We start from the raw sequence: 19,089 nt of genomic DNA on the forward strand, positions 1-19,089 counted from the left end.
CATGACTTTAGTCCAATTATTTAGTCACTCCGGGACTCAGTTTCCTCATCTATAAGATGATAAATATAAAAACAGATGATGAGTAGTTTGCCAACCCCTGGACTAGATAGTCTTTGCGGTCCCTTACTATTCTTAATCTCTTATCCTTTCCTCTGTTGAGTTTGGGATGCCTACAGGACCACCATTTTGAGATGTCTGATAAGCAGTTGGTGATGGGAGACTAGAGCTCAGGAAAGCAGTTAGGGCATAACATATCAGCCTGAGTATTATCTGCAGAGAGTGAGAGGTAAATTAGGATGGTTGTGGTAGAAGTAGAAATGAGGAGAAAAAATATGAACCATATATCAGAAGTAGATTTGGCAGAACTGGGTAAATAATTGCACATACCATCTACGTGTAGGCCTGCCTCCAACTATGCTTCACTTCTCTGTGCCATCATGAAATGAGCTCTACCATTGCTGTTCAGAAGGATATTTCCATTTACTCCCCTATGGCTCTTCTTTTCGTCCCTGTAACTTTTCAAACCAAAGTATCCTCCCTGGCTACCCCTTCCCTAAATATGGTACTAAAATTTAAGTTCCTTCAGAGTAGGGGTTTTCTTTGTTTTTGTAGTTGTATGCTCAGAGAATAGCACAGTTCTTGGCTCAAAGTGGAGGGTAGGTAGGTGGCACAGTGGATAGAGCACTGGACCTGGAGTCAGGAAGACTCAGCTCCATGAGTTCAAATCTGGCCTCAGAAATGTACTAGTTGGGTGACCCTGGGCAAGTCACTTAACCCTATTTTCCTCAGTTTCTTCATCTGTCAAATGAGGTGGAGAAGGAAAAATCAAACAATTCCAGTATCTTTGCCAAGAAAACTCCACATGGGGGTGATGAAGAGTCGGACACAACTGAACAAAAACTGGTTCATAGTGAATGCTTAAATAGATGCCTCTTCATACATTCATGAGTACTGAGGGAAAGGGAAGAGTCAAGAATGACTCACAGGATCACAGGGGCCATAGAACTTAGACTAAAAGGAACCTTAAAGATTGCTTAGTTTAATCCCCAAATTTACAGTGAAGGAACCTGAAGGTCAAGAATGTTAAGCCACTTGGGGCAGGTATGTGGCACAGTGGATAGAGCACCAGCCCTGGATTCAGGAGGACCTGAGTTCAAATCCAGCCTCAGACACTTGACACTTAGTAGCTGTGTGACCCTGGGCAAGTCACTTAACCCCAATTGCCTCACCCAAAAAAAAAAAAAAAAAAGAATGTTAAGCCACTTACTAAAGTCATAGAGTTAGTAAATACTAGAGTTAGGAGCTGAAGCCAGGACCTTTGACTCCAAATAACAAAAATCTAATTGTTACTGAACATTAATTCTATGATTTTAAATTTCTCCCTGGAAGAGATGGAAGGAGATGAGATCAAGGTCAAAGGTGAATGGGTTGGCTTTGGCTAGGAAGAAAAACCACATCATATTTGGGAATCTCTGAAGAAGGGGAAAAAATGTGTAAGAAGACACGGCAGTTTTGAGAAGTGGAGGGGGTGGAGGGAGTTCAGTGAGCTCATGTCATAAAACCTCAACCTTAACAGCAAAGTATATGTAATGTGTTTTCTGATCAACTCTGTTTCACAAAGATTAGAATTCAATGTTGAGATATTTTGGATGAATTTACCTCATTTGACTTGAACTCCACCTAGTTTCCTGGGAACTTCTAAAAGTCATCTAAATTCATCTTGCTCCTTACTAACAGACCTATCAGGAACCATAAATTCAAACAATAAAATATTTAATTGGGACTCATTTCAAGTCAAAATAACAGAAACCACCTCTCAATACTTATTTCCAAAACAGTGCAACACTAGAGAAGCCTGGGAAAACTGCTTCAGCAAAATTCATGCCTCTGTCATGGGGAAAGGCTCTCTTGATATTAATGATCAAAGATTGCTTAACAATATTATATTCATTATTTTCACTTACAAAGATTTATGTGATTTTGACACATAGGAGATACCTTATTAGAAGAGAGCCTTTAGGGCATATTTTGTTCAATTAGGTCAATTCTTTTATATTGTCAACAAATAATGAGCATGGCAGGGATTTTATATTCTCTTCACCTTTTAGGAAATTGCATGACAGTAAAAATATGGTCTGCTTAAAACATCATCTACAAAAGTCTGTCTTCCTCATGTTTTTAAAGATATCTTTGATATGTAAGTGCAGTGTGTACATATTAGATCCATAATTTTTGTAAAGATGAGAAAATAGAAAAGTGAATCAGTAATTATTCATATTCTCTTGGTCTCCTGCTTGGAGGGAAAAAAGGGGAAAAAAGGTTAATTCCTTTGGAATCCTCTCCACCTTCACAGACCTTCATAACTAATCCTTCAATACTCTAAAAATGTTGTCACTTCCAAAATGGAAAATCTTCTATAGATATTGGGTCCAATATATCTTTATTTTCTTTAAGGCTTCATGTAGCATAACAGATTATGGTGTTCAAGTACAAATGTTATGCCTAGATGATAAAAAAAAAGTTTGTTATAAAGTGTTTGCAGATACCTTCTATTTTTGTTTGTTATCCTTTGTTTCAACCAAATGTATCTTTTTGCTTTATTTCTTTTTTTTTCTAGTATTTCTTTCTGCAAAGAGATACTGCTCATAGTCTTTTACAACTTCGTCCATAAGAAATTTATAAATAGGAAAATACTCTAAAATAGCATTGTCTTTGGCTACCATTCCTTTACATTTGACAATGAGATCAAGTGTTTGCTCACTAAAGTAGTTTCTAGTCCCTACTTGTCTGTGTTGTAGTAAGTGATTTAGTATGGTTAAATTTCCTTTAAAATTTCAATGTATTTTTTAAAAAGCTATGTCATATATTTCAGCATCAATTTTGTTGTATGTTGTTCAATCACATCCAACTCTTCAGGACTCTATGGATCAAAGCATGCCAAAACAGTCCATGGGGTTTTCTTGGCAAAGATACTCCAGTGGTTTACCATTTCCTTCTCTGGTGGATTAAGGCAAACAGAGGATATGTGACTTGCCCAAGGTCACACAGCTAGTGTCTAAGCCCAGATTTGAATTCAAGTGTCCCTCACTCCAGGCCCAGTACTCTTCTGATTCATCTAGCTGCTTCTTTCAGTATCAAGAGCTTCTTTAAATAAATTAGCTTGGACTTGCCTCAATTGTGTGCCCTATCTTTTCATTTTTTATCCTTCCTTTTAATTCGGTATAGATTTCTTATCTTTGTTCTTAACAAGTTGGTGGTCTGACTGTACCCAACTAACTGATTTGGAGTTGACTCCCACACTGATAACCACCAACCACTTCCAGGCTATTAAAATATAATCAGTTTTATCTTTTGTGATGTAATTTGGTGCTCACCATGTTTAGTCTCACAACTTTTCTTAAAGGAAGTGTATATGATATATAAGCATGAGGCTTCTGTACAAGCCTTTGACTTCTCTCATTTTTTTTGTTCTCTACTTTTCAACATATTTTTCAGGTTGACCTTCTCTATATACATTTAGCAACAGAAATACAAAGAAAAGTAAAAGACAGCCCCTGCTTTTAAGGAGCTCACTTAGGTAGACAACAAGCAAACATCCATTTATAAAGCAAACTCTATATAGGATCAACGGACAGAAGGTGCTAGAATCAAGGTGGAATTGAGCGAGACTTCCTGTAGAAGGTAGAATTTTAGCTAGGACATGAAAGAAACCAGGAAAACCAAGAGACAGAGAAGGAGCATGGGAGACAGGCAGTGAATCTGCCTAGAGTCAGAAGATGAAGCATCTTTTTTGAGCAATAGCAAGGATGCTAGTGCCACTGGATTACAGAGTACTTGGTGGATAGGGATATTAGTTATATAAGAAGACTGGAAAGATAAGGTGGGGCAAGGTTATGAAGGGCTTTAAATGCCCAAAAGACAATTTTATATTTGATCCTACAAGTGATGGGGAGACACTAGAGGTTATTGAGTATGGGAAGAGGGAGGGAGATAGGGTGGTGGTGGTTCTTTGTCCTTCATTCTTGAAGAGAACCATGACAGATGTCATGACTTGAACTAAATTGGATTTAACTGAGGAAAGGCTATGCAAAGTCACCAGCCTTAGAGCCATCTATCTGGGTTCAGTGGCAACATATGTTATCAGGATGAATAGAGATGGCCCTAGATGTTTAAGGCAATTGGGGTTAAGTGATTTGTCCAATGTTACACGGCTGGTAAGGGTCTGAAGTAATATTTGAACTAGATCTTCTCAATTTCAGGGCCAGTGCTCTTTGCACTGTGCCACCTAGCTGCTCCAATATGATATGTTTAGACCTGAACTTTATGAAGCTCTCTGGACCCTAAGTGTAAGATAAAATGGGAGGAAAAACTTGTGGCAGAGATATCAATGAAGATAGTGCAATAGTTCAGGCATGAAAATGATGAGGGCCTCAATCAAGGTGGGGGTAATGGCAGAAAAGAGAAGGGGCCATGCAAGAGATATTACAAAAGTAAAATCAACAGGTTTCAGCAACAGATTGGAGAGTGAGGAGTCAAGAATGATACCTATGTTGTGAGCCTGGTGGAGGGAAAACGGTGGTGATGTTAACAGTAATAGAGAAGTTTGGAAGGGAGAAAGGTTTGGGGGCATTGGCATTGAAGACATCAAGGATTTCTAATTTCTTCAAAGTATAGAAATCCTTCTGCCAATGCATAGCACAACCCATCCATTAATTTTTAGGTAAGTACTAAGAATTTATTCAAACTACTAAAATCTTAAGGTCTTTATGCAGGATGATGTAACTATTAAGTATCAGAGGCAGAATCTAAACCTAGATCTATCTGACTCCAAGTCCAACACCATAGACTATTCCCTGCCTCCGTTATTATACTCTTATTAAAATATATGCCATTTGATTTGGAGAGTCTTATCACATTCTTTGTAAAATTTCTTTACTTTTTCATATTCTACAAAATATTAGATTGCACATTGGCTGCAATTATTTTCAGAGTAATCTTGTAAATGCTTATTATGAACATTGTTAATAGGAGGTGATAAAATGTCCTGCTGAAGTCAACAAATAGGCATAGAATGACAATGATTTGCCTACAAACTCAAAGATCTAGAGTATTTATGTTTAATCCATCTCTATTCAGCTTCCAATATCTTCTTCCCAAGGCTCAACTCTCACCATATTATCAATAGTATTCTAAAATCTTCTTTTTTTTAGTGAGGCAATTGGGGTTAAGTGACTTGCCCAGGGTCACACAGCTAGTAAGTGTTAAGTGTCTGAGGCCAGATTTGAACTCAGGTACTCCTGACTCCAGGGCCAGTGATCTATCCACTGTGCCACCTAGCTGTCCCAAATCTTCAATGATTTCCTTCCCATTTCTTATAGAAAGCCTTCATGGTTTTCCAGAATCAGGCTTCCTTCTAACTTTCCATTCCTTCTTGATACCACCTCACTTTAGGAATTCTACTCTTCAACCAACTGGACTATTAAGTGTTCCCTAAACTTTACACTACATCTTTCTTCTCCAGGGCTTTTTGCAGGATCCCTGCCATTCCAGGATAATGTAAAAAACCACAAAAACAAAAGTTATCAATACAAATTGGGGGAAGAGAGACATAGAAAAAAGTAAAGATGAACTTAATTTAATTGTTTCATTGAAATTTTTTTCTTTTTATCTTGTTGCCTGTGGGGGGAAATGATAAAAACAAACTCTACCAATATTGTTATTTGCCATTCCAAGAAGAACCTATGAGCCATTCTTTCATTTAGGACCAACTTTCATGTTAATGTTTCCTGTACAATGAGCATGTTAGGATTGATATAATTTACTTCCTCCAAAGATATATATCTACTTGTTGGTCCACTGGACAAAGACCTCATATTTAAAATACTACTGCTACTACTAATATGAAAATAGTTCACATTTATATAGCTCTTTAAGGTTTGCAAAACACTTTCAAATAATAGCCCATTTGATTTTCACCACAACTCCATTTCACAGCAAAGAAAACAGAGTCAAAAAGGCCTACTGTTTTGCCCAGGGTTAATAAGTGACTGAGGTAGCATTTGAACACAGGTCTCTCTGACCCCAAATACAGTGCTCTCTCCTCTCCATACTGTTATCCAGAGTATTTGGAATAATTTGTACTTGTACTAAAAATGTATTAGTGTGCCTATCTTATCATAGCCCTTCCAACATTCATTCTTATCATCTATTTCGATCTTTACAAAATTGTCAGATAGTAGAAGAAACCTTAAAGCTAATTTTCATCTGTAATTCTCTTATTATTACTGATTTGGAGCCTGTTAATAATTTGCAGTCTTTCTTTGGAGAATGATTTGTGTATATCTTTTGGCTGCTTATCTATTCAGAAATACTTCTTGGTCATATACATTTGTCTCCACAACTCTTGAATGTCAGATATTTTATTGGAGATATTTAATACGAATAGTTTCCTAATCAATAGTTTCCCACCTTAGCAATGATTTTTCTTGTTGAAAGTTTTCTCACAACCTGGCTAATGTGGAAATGTTTTGCATGATTGCTCATGTATGGCTTATATTGAATTGCTTGATTTCTTGAGGTGGGGGGAGGGAGGAAGAAAATTTGGAACACAAAGTTTAAAAAAAATTGATGTCAAAATTTGTATTTACATGTAATTTGGGAAAATAAAACTTAATGGGAAGAGGAAAAAAAGAAAATAGAGTAAATATCATGGGGAAGGGAATAGGATGGAGGGAAACAGTTAAAAATAGTAACTGTGGAAAAAATTTTGAAGCAGAGACAAGAATAATGAAAGAAGATGATTATGATTGATTGATGATGATTGGATGAAGATGGGGATTGATTGATGACAATGAGGAAGAATTGATGATGAGGAGGATTGATTGATGATGATAAAACATATGGTACTTTGCTGGGCTATTGTGAAGAAAATTCTTTGTCAGGTATAAGGTACTATATAAATGTTATCTATTACTGTTGTTGAAAGAATCAACCTCATGGGTTTATTGTAAGGAAATCTCTCTTTGAAGTACTATATAAATGTAATTTACTATAAAAAAATGATGAGCAGGATGCTATCAGAAAAACTCAGAAAGACCTACATGAGTTGATGCAATGTGAAATGTGCTGTATACAAAATAACAGCAATACTGTAAGATGATTTGCTGTGAGTGACTTGGTTATTTTCAGCAATGCAATGATCCAAGATATCTCTGAAGGTCCTATGAAAAATGCAGTCCATCTACAGAGAGAGAACTGACAGTGTCTGAACACAGATTGAAGTATAATTTGTTTGTTTGTTAGTTCCTTTATTTGAAGTTTTGTTTTTGTCTGTTTTTTTTTCACAACCTGGCTAATGTGGAAATGTTTTGTGTGGGGTTTAAAAGCTAAATGTGGGTCCTAACCTGCCCCCCAGTTTTTTGGGGGAAAGCTGGCTAAAATCACTGATAAATTCAGTAAGAGTTTAGGCTTTTAAGGATTTATTAAAGTGTATTATAAGTGGAAAATCCTAGTTTAGATCTATTCCGTATAGCCAGAGAGAAACCCTTGCTTTTCCTAGCAGTCCACGTGAAGTCCCTCACCATGCCAAAGTCCTGGACAACACAAGGGACCCTCCTTTTTCTCCCATCTGCTGCCACCAAGCCAGTTCTGGACGAAAAGAGGAAGATCCAGCAAGCCAGCCTCACCTTCCTACTTCCTGTCTCCCTCCCCAAAAGGGGAGGTCCTTCAAGCTGACTGGTTGAAAGTGGTCTCTTGCTGATGTCAGTAGTATACCTCCTTTGAGAACAACAACCTACTCAGGGCCAGTCAGGTGTGGTCTCGATTTTGATGGTCTTCAGGTGGGGCCTCTGGTTGTCTGCCAAATCTCATTATTTTATCACATTTGGATGAGTGCTCATTTATAGCTTATATTGAATTGCTTGAGTTGGGGTGGGGGAGAGGGAGGAAGAGAATTTGGAGCACAATGGTTTTTTTTAAAGTTTGATGTCAAAATTTGCATTTACATGTAATTTGGGAAAATAAAACTTAATGGGAGAAAAGACAAAAAAGAAAGTTTTTCAATTTTATATAATCAGAATTATCTATTTTATTTTTTGAAATCTCTTCTAGTCTTTCATTAAAATTCCCTCCTAGACATAAAGTGGAAAGGTACCTCTTTTATTTTCCTCCAATTTTTGTATGATGTTACCCTTTATATTTAGGTTCTATCTTCATTTGAAATTGTATATTCTATAAGATGTTGTTCTTGTTATATTTTTTGTGACACTGCTTTCAGTTTTCCCCCCTCCTTTCCTTAATACTTTTAATTTTCCCTGAGATTTTATATTATGTTCTTCCAAATGAATTATCATTTTGTCTAACTATACTATTTTAGCTCTGCAGGCAGCTAAATGATGAAATTAATAGAGCACTGAGCTTGGAGTCAGGAAGACCTGTATTCAAATCCTGTTACTTCCTAGCTGTGTGACTCTGAAAAAGTCATTAACCTGTCTTTCCCAGTTTCCTCAGTTATAAAATGGGAATAATAATAGTGTCTACCTCCCGTGTCTGTTAAGAAGATCAAATGACATAAGACAGGGTAGTCAAGAATATTTAATAACTCCTTTATTTTTAAAAAATTTATAATACATAGCATTATATATGACATATAGGAAATAAGTTTACATGACATGTGAAAAATTATTTAAATTACATATGAAAAATCAAATCTTATAAATGGCAAAAATAAAGAAAAATAGTTTTCAAAGAGTTATTAAAACATCAGACCCCTTTGTGAGTGTCCTACCCTGTATTTGTAAAGAATTTAGCACAGTGCCTTTCACATAGTAGGAACTTGATAAATACTTATTCCCTTCCCCTTTCCCTGTTCCTAAAAGCTCTATATCCTTCCTCTTACATGACCTATAATTACAACCTCTAATTGATGACACCATTCTGGAATGGTTTATTCAGTTTCCCAAGTAAAGATTCACTTTGCTATGATACTTGTCCTTCATCAGTGACCAGATAGCATATAGAAACCAGCCCCTAAAACAGTATCTTGCCTAAACTCTTGCTGAATTTATCAATAATTTTAGCCAGTTTCCCCTCAAAACTGCTGGGGGGGGTTTAGGACCCACATTAGATTTTAAACATCCCAATCTTTTGTGCTATTCCTGCTATTGAGCCACTGAACTCTGTACTACAGGACTCTCAAGGGTATTTTTCTGTATGTATTAAGGTTTCTGTCCCACAGAGCTTTCCTGTACTCATCCCATGTACTACAGTCCTTCAGTAAGTGACTACTTGGTAGACAGACAGAATGACTTATAGGATACCTAGTAGCCTAGAACTATGCAGAAGCCCTGAGTACCAGGGCTGACTACACTCCCACAACATTGGCATTCACAGATCTTTTTCAAAACTGAAAGAATGGGTTAAGTAGGCTCCATTCCTACAGCTAAGATAGTTTAGTGGCCCAATAGGTGGGCTTTCCTTCGTATTCCAAATCTACTCAGTCTTTGCTACAATGGACTCTCCTAAATCCCAAATAATACCCTCTGAGCCCTCACCTTCCATTGCTAATGCTGGTAGATAGGGAGGATGTGTTGTGAAGGAGCTCCTCAACTCTGGGTAGTGGGGCCACTACTGCTATACCTAGTGAATTGACAAGCAGTATAGGAAAGACTGGGGTAGGGGAGGTCAATAAGCAATTATTAAGTACCTACTATGTGTCAGGATAAGTGCTTTATAAATATTAATCAATCAATAAACATTTATTAAACACCAACTATGTGCAAGACAATGTGCTATCATCTTATTTGATATTTGACAAAAAAAGAAAGCATGAGAAACAGCACACGATGTGTAAGCCAAGAATTTGATAGAGGTCTTCCATCAATACTATTCCACCAAGCCACGTCTTCAATGTTCAGAAAAGCCTTCTTTGGGGAGGAATGTTCATTATGTAAATGAAGAAGAATGGGTGCAGCTCAGTCCACAAGAGGCTTGGTGGCCCTGCCCATGGTCACATGGGCAGAGAAGCACTGGACCAGAGTGGGGAACACAAAAGTGTTGCAATAAGCAGACTGAAACTTTGCTGTCAGGGTGAGTCAAATGAATGGTCATCTCCCTGGCAGTCTTCATGGATCTGTTTCTTAACCTAATTTGGACCCTCCCATTCTTCCAATTTCTGCTTACGTCTTGTTCTTCCTGCCCATCTAGGTCTTTTGGGTCTTAGTGCTTGGAAGACACCCTCATACTGACTAAGTCTGACTTTTCTGTTCACAGCTGGTTCTCCTGCCATTTTAGCCCCTCTCTCCTCAGTTCTGGGAAAAGATTGCTTTTCTTTCTTCCCAGGGGCTTGCATAATCATTGCTACCTGGACAAGATATAACAATTTACTTCAGTGCTATGGAGGAATGAACTACATTTCAATGACACTCCCAAACCCTTCCAACCAAGAATGAGAACATTTCCATCTCTCGAACTTAGCCCTACTGGTAGTTTTTCCACCAGATGGCAGATGTTGACTTGTTGATTTGCTTTAATTGAGCCCCCAAGGAATATCTTCCATAACTATTTGACCCTTGTCTGGGCCTCATTTTTATGGCCATAAGGAGTAGGTCAGTTTATTTCTCCCCAGTTAAATTTTGGTAATATATCATTTATATTACTTTCTCTGTTTCCATAAGAAAATCACTTCAGTCTTTTCAGAAGAGATGGAGATATGAAGAACTATCCTAAAAGTTCTCCCAGGTCTTAGAAATTCATTCTCTGAGTCCCATGAGGCTTTGAACACATGAGCTTGATCTTGCTAATTTGGCTAGTGTAGGGACCATAAAGGATTCCTTAAGAGTTGGACAGTAAAGCTTTTCCCCCAACTGGATTAGCTGATGTTCCTCCAGGGAGGGCACACCCACACCACCTGCCAACAATTAAAGATTGCGACCTATAATAATTGTAACAAATTGCACAACACCATCTTTGGCAGAGTTACAAATAGCTGCACCTTGCTGAAAACTGCTACCAGGAAATCTCTAACAAAATACCAAGAAATCAACTGGACTTGAGTTACAAAGCACCACATGCCTTTTCAAGAGTTGAACTTCCAAGCACTGGATTCGTGCAGACTAAGAAATCTTCTGAGTCATTTAGCAGGATGGTCTAATTATTTAGGGTTCAAAATTTGATTCAATTTAATGTTGTAAGTTCAGTGTGCTGAATTTGGAGCCAGAGGATCTGGGTTCAAATGCCACTTCTGCTCCTTTCTAGCTGTGTAACCATAGCAAGTCATCTATCATTTCTTGATCTATAAAATGAGATACTAGACTCAATGTCCTACAAAACCCATTACACCTCTGAATCTACAATCTTGTGAATAGGAGTTCAAGTCTCAGAGTTCATTTTGCTCAGATTTTTGCTTACTCATCCTTTTTGAAAGAAAAAAAGGAAAAAGAAGGAAGGAAAGAGAAAGAAAGAGAAAAAGAGAAAGAGAAGAAAGCAAGAAAGAATGCAAGAAAGCAAGAAAGAAAGCAAGAAAACAAGAAAGAAAGAGAAAGAAAGAAAGAGAGAGAGAAAGAAAGAAAGAAAGAAAGAAAGAAAGAAAGAAAGAAAGAAAGAGAAAGAAAGAGAGAGAGAGAGAAAGAAAGAAAGAAAGAAAGAAAGAAAGAAAGAAAGAAAGAAAGAAAGAAAGAAAGAAAGAAAGAAAGAAAGAAAGAAAGAAAGAAAGAAAGAAAGAAAGAAAAAGTAGGACAAGTGAGTCTGAACACTTAACTGGTCTCATTCCCACAGACTTTTCAATTTCAAAACAATTGGCCCTAAGTACTCAGTTGTTTCCTTTTCCCCTGGCTTCCTTCCCATATCAGCAAACCCCAATCAGTTTTCATGAATGATCAAAGGTCGTCTGCCATAGCCTCTACAACACCCCTGGTAGAACCTTCCTTTTCTCAGCACATGATGGTTCCATCACTTTGACACTCGAGAAACCAGAGAGGAAACAAACCCACATGGAGATCCTGGGTGTATCCTGAAGAATAAAATGCCATCAGATCCTTTTTCAAATAAATCATTTCATTTGTGCTCTCCATTCATGCAAACTCAGGAAATGGTGTTTCCATGGGTCTCCTTGCTTTGAAAGATAAGGCTTTTTTCTTAGCTCGGCAGAGTTTACAGATAAGCCTGTGGAATTTTACACAAGATACAGTAAATGAGGCCCAAGTTTGAGCAGGCAGGAAGTTGATTTTTTAAATGTCATTCCCTCTTGGACCCACTAGCCTGGGAAATCTTCTATAGTTGGAATTCCTTCACTGACTTGAGATGTATAAATAAGTGTATGTGTAGATGTGTCTCTGGGTTAGTATATATTGCTTCGTGGAGAGCTGACTCGAAGCATTTGCACACCTAAGATAGTATCTGAAAATTGCACTTCCCTCTTTGTTGCTGTCCACCAAAAATTGCACTGTTTGTATGGAAGTAATCTGGGGTTCTCAAAGGGTATAGATGGCAGCAGAGCATAAGCTCTTGTGGGTTCTACTCTTCTGGAAAGGGTTCGAGTATAGTCCTAGAAACAGACAGTCTGCTTTCCAAGGACCAACCTAGCTAATTACAGAGAGATACATCATTGAGAGGTTGGCCATTTGGTGGTGAATTAATGTGGGTCAAGGCAGTAAATGAAACAAAGAAAACAAATAATTCTCACATTTATATAGCATTTAAGATTTACAAAGAACTTTCCTCACAACAACCCTGAAAAGCAGATATTGCAGAAGATATCTTCATCCCCTTTTATACATGAGAAAGATGGGGCTCACAGAGATGAAGTGACTTTCTCTATGTCACATAGTAAATACCAGAGTTGGGGTTCTAAGACTCCAAATACGGTGTTACTTCCAAAATGTCCCAACTATTTCCCTCAGGTAACTTGACTTGTGACAAAATAAACACCAAGAGCATAATTATAGAATCATAGCTTTAGAACTGGAAATGATCTCAAATGTTATCCATGTTAACCCTCTCATTTTACAGACAAGGAACACTAGACTGAGAGGTTGAGTGACTAACCCAAAGTCATACTGGTAATAAGTGGCAGAGTCAGAATTTGAACTCAGTTCATCTGAATTCAATGTCATCACTTTTCCTACTAGGTCATAAAAATATGATATTGATTTTTAAATAGCAAGGTAGAAACAAAACTCGGGGCAGCTAGGTGGCACAGTGGATAAAGCACCGGCCCTGAATTCAAGAGTACCTGAGTTCAAATCCAGCCTCAGACACTTGACACTTACTGGCTGTGTGACCCTGGGCAAGTCACTAAATCCCCATTGCCCCACACAAAAAAAAACAAAAAAGAAAAGAAAAACTCATTTGCACCTCCTCCCCTTTGCCCTCAAGTGATGCACTGCTATTTCCTAGGAGGTGGCTGCTTTTGCCTATTCCTAGTCCCAGCTCTCAATATATGCATGTCTGTACTTATAATACTGGAGCCTTTACTTCATGATGACATTACATATTAGTTACTGAAACAGATCAAACAACAGAAAAGGAAAAAAAAAGATTGCAAAGAGGGACTATGCTCTGATTGCAAGGTAGCAGTTGATATTGCAATCTGTTTCTCTGAAAAATATATTGTCCGTATCCCACAGGATCAAATTTAGCAAAAAATAAAAGTGGTACTTTCTTGGGGGAGGTATTGTACTGTAGTGGAAAGGACACTGAAATCAGACTTAGTGGATTTATATTCAAGTCTTGGATTGTTTAATATGTAAGTAACTTTGGGTTGCTCAGTTGGCTTTTCTGCATGTATGTTTTTCTCTTTCACTAAATGATGAGGTTTCAATAGGTGATCTCTGTAGAGTCCCTTCCAGGTCTCACTCCTCTGATTACTAGTTTGAGGTGTATCGTTTTCTCCATATTCATGTTGTCTCTCTGATTTAATGTGCCACACACAGAATAAGCACCGATTGGGAAAGGTCAAAATAAACAAACTTGCCATCTAGGCTGACAAAGGGTTTATTGGGAAAACATGGGTTTGGTACTCACTGGGAGTAGATTTCTTGTAATAAGTTATTTAGTTTCTGAAAACTTACAAAGGAGTTGGAAAGAGGAAGAAAGCAGAGTTATGGGAAAGAGGAATGGACATTCTCCCAGACCTTCCCAAATCAGTTATTTCCCCCTCCTCAAAAGAAAGAATAGCAGCCAGGCAGCATAGTGGATAAAGCACTGGTTTTGGAATCCAGAAGAATCAGCTTCTTGAGTTCAAATCTGGCCTCAGACACTTCCTTAACTGTGTGACCCTGGGCAGGTCACTCAACCCTGTTTGCCTCAGTTTCATCATCTGTAAAATGGGCTGGAGAAGGAAATAGCAAATTACTCTCATATATTTTCTAAGGAAACCCCCCAAAATGGGCCAAGAATTGGAAATGACTGAAAAACAACTAAAAAACAACAATAACACCTATTATGTGCCAGGTACTATGCTAAATATTTTTTATAAGTGTTCTATGATTTGAGCCTCACAACACTGTGAGGTTGGTGTTATTATTAGTTTACAGTTTAGGAAACTGGGGAAAACAGTTGAGGAAACTGAGTTTTAAGTGACTTTCCCAAGGTTACACAGCTAGTAAGTGTCTGAGGCAAGATCTGAACTTAGATCTTCCTAACTCCAGGCCCAGTGTTCTAACCACTACCCCACCCATTGTCTCGTAAGCTGACCACTTGCTAGATATGTTATAGAGGGATGTTCTTATTCATATATGGTTTGGATTAAATGGCTTCAGTGGTCTATAACAATTTTGGAATTATGTGATTAAGTACTCTAAATATAGGTGTAACAAGCCTGTCAATTGTTGAGAGATGGATCAGCTCCAATTTTGGAGGCTTATCAATCATAACATCATTACATGGTTTATGTCCCCATCCAGGGTTTCCCTTGGCTCCCTTCCAGAGCATTTGAATTAGCAACCAGGGCAACCAGTAAGTATTTTGAACATTAACATATTGATTACAAAAACACACAAGAACCAAACTAGGAAACAGACTAGGCTCCTATAGCAAGGAATAAGGTCACAACATCAAATGGAAAGTCCCTGCACTGTGGGTGGAGTTATAACATCTTCCAGGTACCCAGTGTGTGTCTATTGCCCTCTCTTCATCTGCACAGATAAGCCAAATAGCTGTAACTCTCACAATCCCACCCTAACTCAAGAAGCCTCAGGCACTTCTGTTCATAGCTGTTGTTGCCACCATCATTACAGTCGGGTCCCTGTAGATTTCTTACCATAGAAATAACTGCTTCCTGTGTCTATAATTTTGCCAAATACTTTCTCTCTCTCTCTCTCTCTCTCTCTCTCTCTCTCTCTCTCTCTCTCTCTCTCTCTCTCTCTCTCTCTCTCTCTCTCTTTCTCTGTCTGTCTGTCTTCCTCCTTCTGGTTGGATACTTTTTTTCTCAACTGCCTTAGTGCTTTCTGCCATGCGCCTAAAGCCCACAGCATCTGAGAAATGGAGTCTTTTTGATCCTCATTGGGCCTATCCTGAGAGTGTGGCTGATGTCATGGGACCAAATAAAAATAAAATAAAATAATATCATAAAGACTTGATTTGGAAAGATCCAAACAACAGCTCAGTTTTCCCTGTACTTGTACCCCACTTATCATTTCATGCTAAGAAAGGCAGCCTCAATTGAATTATGGCCTCCACAGAATCACCTTCTTTTTTCTAAGCTTGATTTCTGGTAAATACCGTGTTTTGGTGGGCAAAGTCAATAAGTGTTTCGGCTTCAAGAGCCTCTCTTGATGACCCTTGGGCAGGCTCTTCTGTCTACCCAACCTTGATCCTGGAAGGCTCTTTCTTCACCCTCTCAGAGTCCCTGGCCTTAACTTTCTACTGGGCTGCAGAGTGCCTGCTAAGTGAAGCCATGTCTAAATAATATCACAATATATGCTCAATTCATTCAAAACTAGAATAAATTAATTTTTAAAAAATATGTCAAACCAGTTATCCAAATAAATAGGTAATAGAATTTTTTTAAACTTTTCATCAAGTTGTTTTCAATCATGGACAAGTATGTACAGTTTGGTGCTAATGATGAAACTGTCAGTGAGTATATAAATTAATAGATTATTGGGGCAGCTAGGTGGTACAGTGGATAAAGCACCAGCCCTGGATTCAGGAGGACCTGAGTTCAAATCCAGCCTCAGACACTTGACACTTACTAGCAGTGTGACCCTGGGCAAGTCACTTAGCCCTCATTGCCTCAAAAGAAAAGAAAAAAGTAAATTAATAGATTATTAGATAGGGCAATGGAAGGACAGGCAAGAGAAAAGAAACACATTTCTCAAGACCATTGCCTTATGAAGTAAACTGAATGGTGTGAACAGTACAAAAGTTTATATCAATATTAAGCTATGAAATGAATGAAGACCACAAAAGACAGCAGTAAATAGGAGAGATGGAACAATGCAAGGAGTGATATTTTAATAGGGCATGAGCCAGTCTGTCAGGGCAAACAATAAATCAGTATCCTATAGATGCAAATATTTCCCCAATGAGCCAGAAACAGCACAAGAAGTAACAGAATCGGCATCTGCCTCAGGACAGTTGTTACCTTCTTGTCACTTTTTTCCCTTTTCCCTTTTTTTTACATCTGGTTTCATTTATGACTCATACTTCCCAAACAAGCCATATGTTCTTGCAGAAGGCCTTTAACTTTGCTTGATTCGTATTGAGCTGGATCTATGGATGACAGCCAAATAAATGTAACGAAACCACTTTTTTCCCATCAAAAATAAAAATGAAATCCCATTTGTAGCAAGATTTAATTAACAGTTTGTAAGTCATTTTGGTGTTGAAAGCATGCACACTCATGTTTGGTTGTAGTGTAATTTGCACCTTCAAAGTTCATTGTACCATTTTATTAGTATTACCATGTAAAAGTCCTCATTCTTCCCTCTGCTTCAAGTTCATGTGTTCCAGGTAAAGTCCGTTGGGGTTAATGTACAGTTTCAAGGTGCTCCTTCTTGATGTCCTCTTGCATCTTTACAATCTCCATTACTTTGGATTTTAGGGTATTTATAAGTCATATTGTTATCTAAGTTATGTACTGTTCTGCTTCAATATAAATGAGTTATTAAGAAATGTGTCCAGAAGATATGTCTAGACCACAGCAGAATGTAAACTTTTTGAGAACAGGGGCTGTTTCATTTTTATCTTTAAATCCTGAGGATTGAATTTTTGCACATTGCAAATATTTAATAAATATTTGACAAATAGAAATGAATGGGTCTCCTTAACAAAAGAGAATTATCTAAAGTTAAAAAGATAACAAAAGTTAATCAATTCTATCACTTTATAGGAACAACAGCAATTTACTCTTCTGTTTACACAAATCGAGCATTCCTGTGGGTATTGTAACAGTCAGACTAGCAGTAGTCATCTCTGGTTTATGGTATAGATACAAAAAAGAAAAGGAATAGAAGAAAGGAATGAAAAAAGGTTGAAAAGAAAGGAGGAAGGGTGAAAAAAGAGGAAGGAGAGCAAAGAAGAAAGGCAGAAGACAGGAAAGGAGGGAGAGGACATAAAGGACTGGTGAGAGATAAAAGACAAAAATACAATGATAATAATATCTATGTTTTTATGTGTTTTTTATTAGTGCTTTAATGTTTGCAAAATCCTTTACAAATATCTCATTTCATCCCTACAATTTTGCAGTTGAAGAAACTGAGGCAGAAAGAAGTTAAGTGCCTTGTCCACTGTCACATAGCTAATAAGTGTCTGAAGTCAAATTTGAACTTCCTGACTCCAGGTCCAGAGTTCTATTCACTGGACCCACTAGCTGCCACTATAGAAATACAACTTAGCAAACGCTACCTTTAAATTTATTCTTTTGGGTCTTATCTTTTCTATCATTAAAAGCAGACACAGGGGCAGCTAGGTGACATAGTAGATAGAGCACTGGCCCTGGATTCAGGAGGACCCGAGTTCAAATCCGGCCTCAGACACTGACACTTACTAGCTGTGTGACCTGGGGCAAGTCACTTAACCCAATTGCCTCACCAAAAAAAAAAAAAATTAAAAAGCAGACACAGGAGGTCTCATTTTGAATTTTGTGTTCTTATTGAGTCAATAGGCAGGATGCCTTGTTGCCAGAAAAGGAAAAACAACAAAAACTTCACAGATGTTGACCAAAGAATACTTTCAGAATCCGTTATCGGCTGGTGTCATTGCTACTATAACCTCTAAAAATATTTGCTAACTAATATTATCCCTATGAATCTTGTTAGTAAGTACACGTTTTCTGTCCTGAGTGTTTGATTAGCAAGGTATGGAAAATTAAAGGAAAAATGTTCCAGTGTTCCACCACTGAAATCCTCTTCCAATGACTCGTCTGGGATATGGTGGTGACTCTACATTCTCAGGGACTGTGCTGATAGAGAGTAGGCTCTCGCAGGTCCTACAAAGCTGGAAATATTTCAAGGATGGTGATGGACAGTCTCTGTTCCTATAGCTCAGTGACCAGCTTGGCCATAGGCAGAGAAGCTTATTACCATATTGACCCGAAGAGTTATGAATTCTTTGACTACAGCAAGTCTAGAAGACCATCTACTAAGGAACGGCACAGTTTTGGAGAGACAACATACACAAAGGAAAACAAAGATCCTTCAGATACTGAGGTATTGAAGTATTGAGCTTGATGTCAATAACCTACCTTGGATATTTATTGGGCAATGGTGGGTTAGCCTGTGTTATTCCATCTGTTAGGGGAATTGCATGTAATTGATTTTGTGCTGAGCAAAAGCAAGACTACTCATGATTAGAATGTTTTAAATATCAATAGGATTCCCTTTCCTTCTGGCTGTGACAAATATGGGAAAAAAAGGCACCTCAATGAATCCTTGAGTATTTGACATGTCAAGGTCTATCTGCCTTTCCTCATCATAAGTTATACTTAGTAAATCAGTCAACACTGCATGTCAGGCATTGTGCTATGTAGTGGGGATTCAAAGGAAGGTAAAAATGCTACTCCTGTCCTCAGGAAGCTCCTATTCTAACAGAGAAGTAAACATATAAAAACTTTGCATGCTCAATATAAAGTGGGTATTTTAGAAGCCTGAA

Source organism: Dromiciops gliroides, chromosome 4 (assembly GCF_019393635.1).
Source record: "Dromiciops gliroides isolate mDroGli1 chromosome 4, mDroGli1.pri, whole genome shotgun sequence".
Lineage (NCBI taxonomy): Eukaryota > Metazoa > Chordata > Mammalia > Microbiotheria > Microbiotheriidae > Dromiciops > Dromiciops gliroides.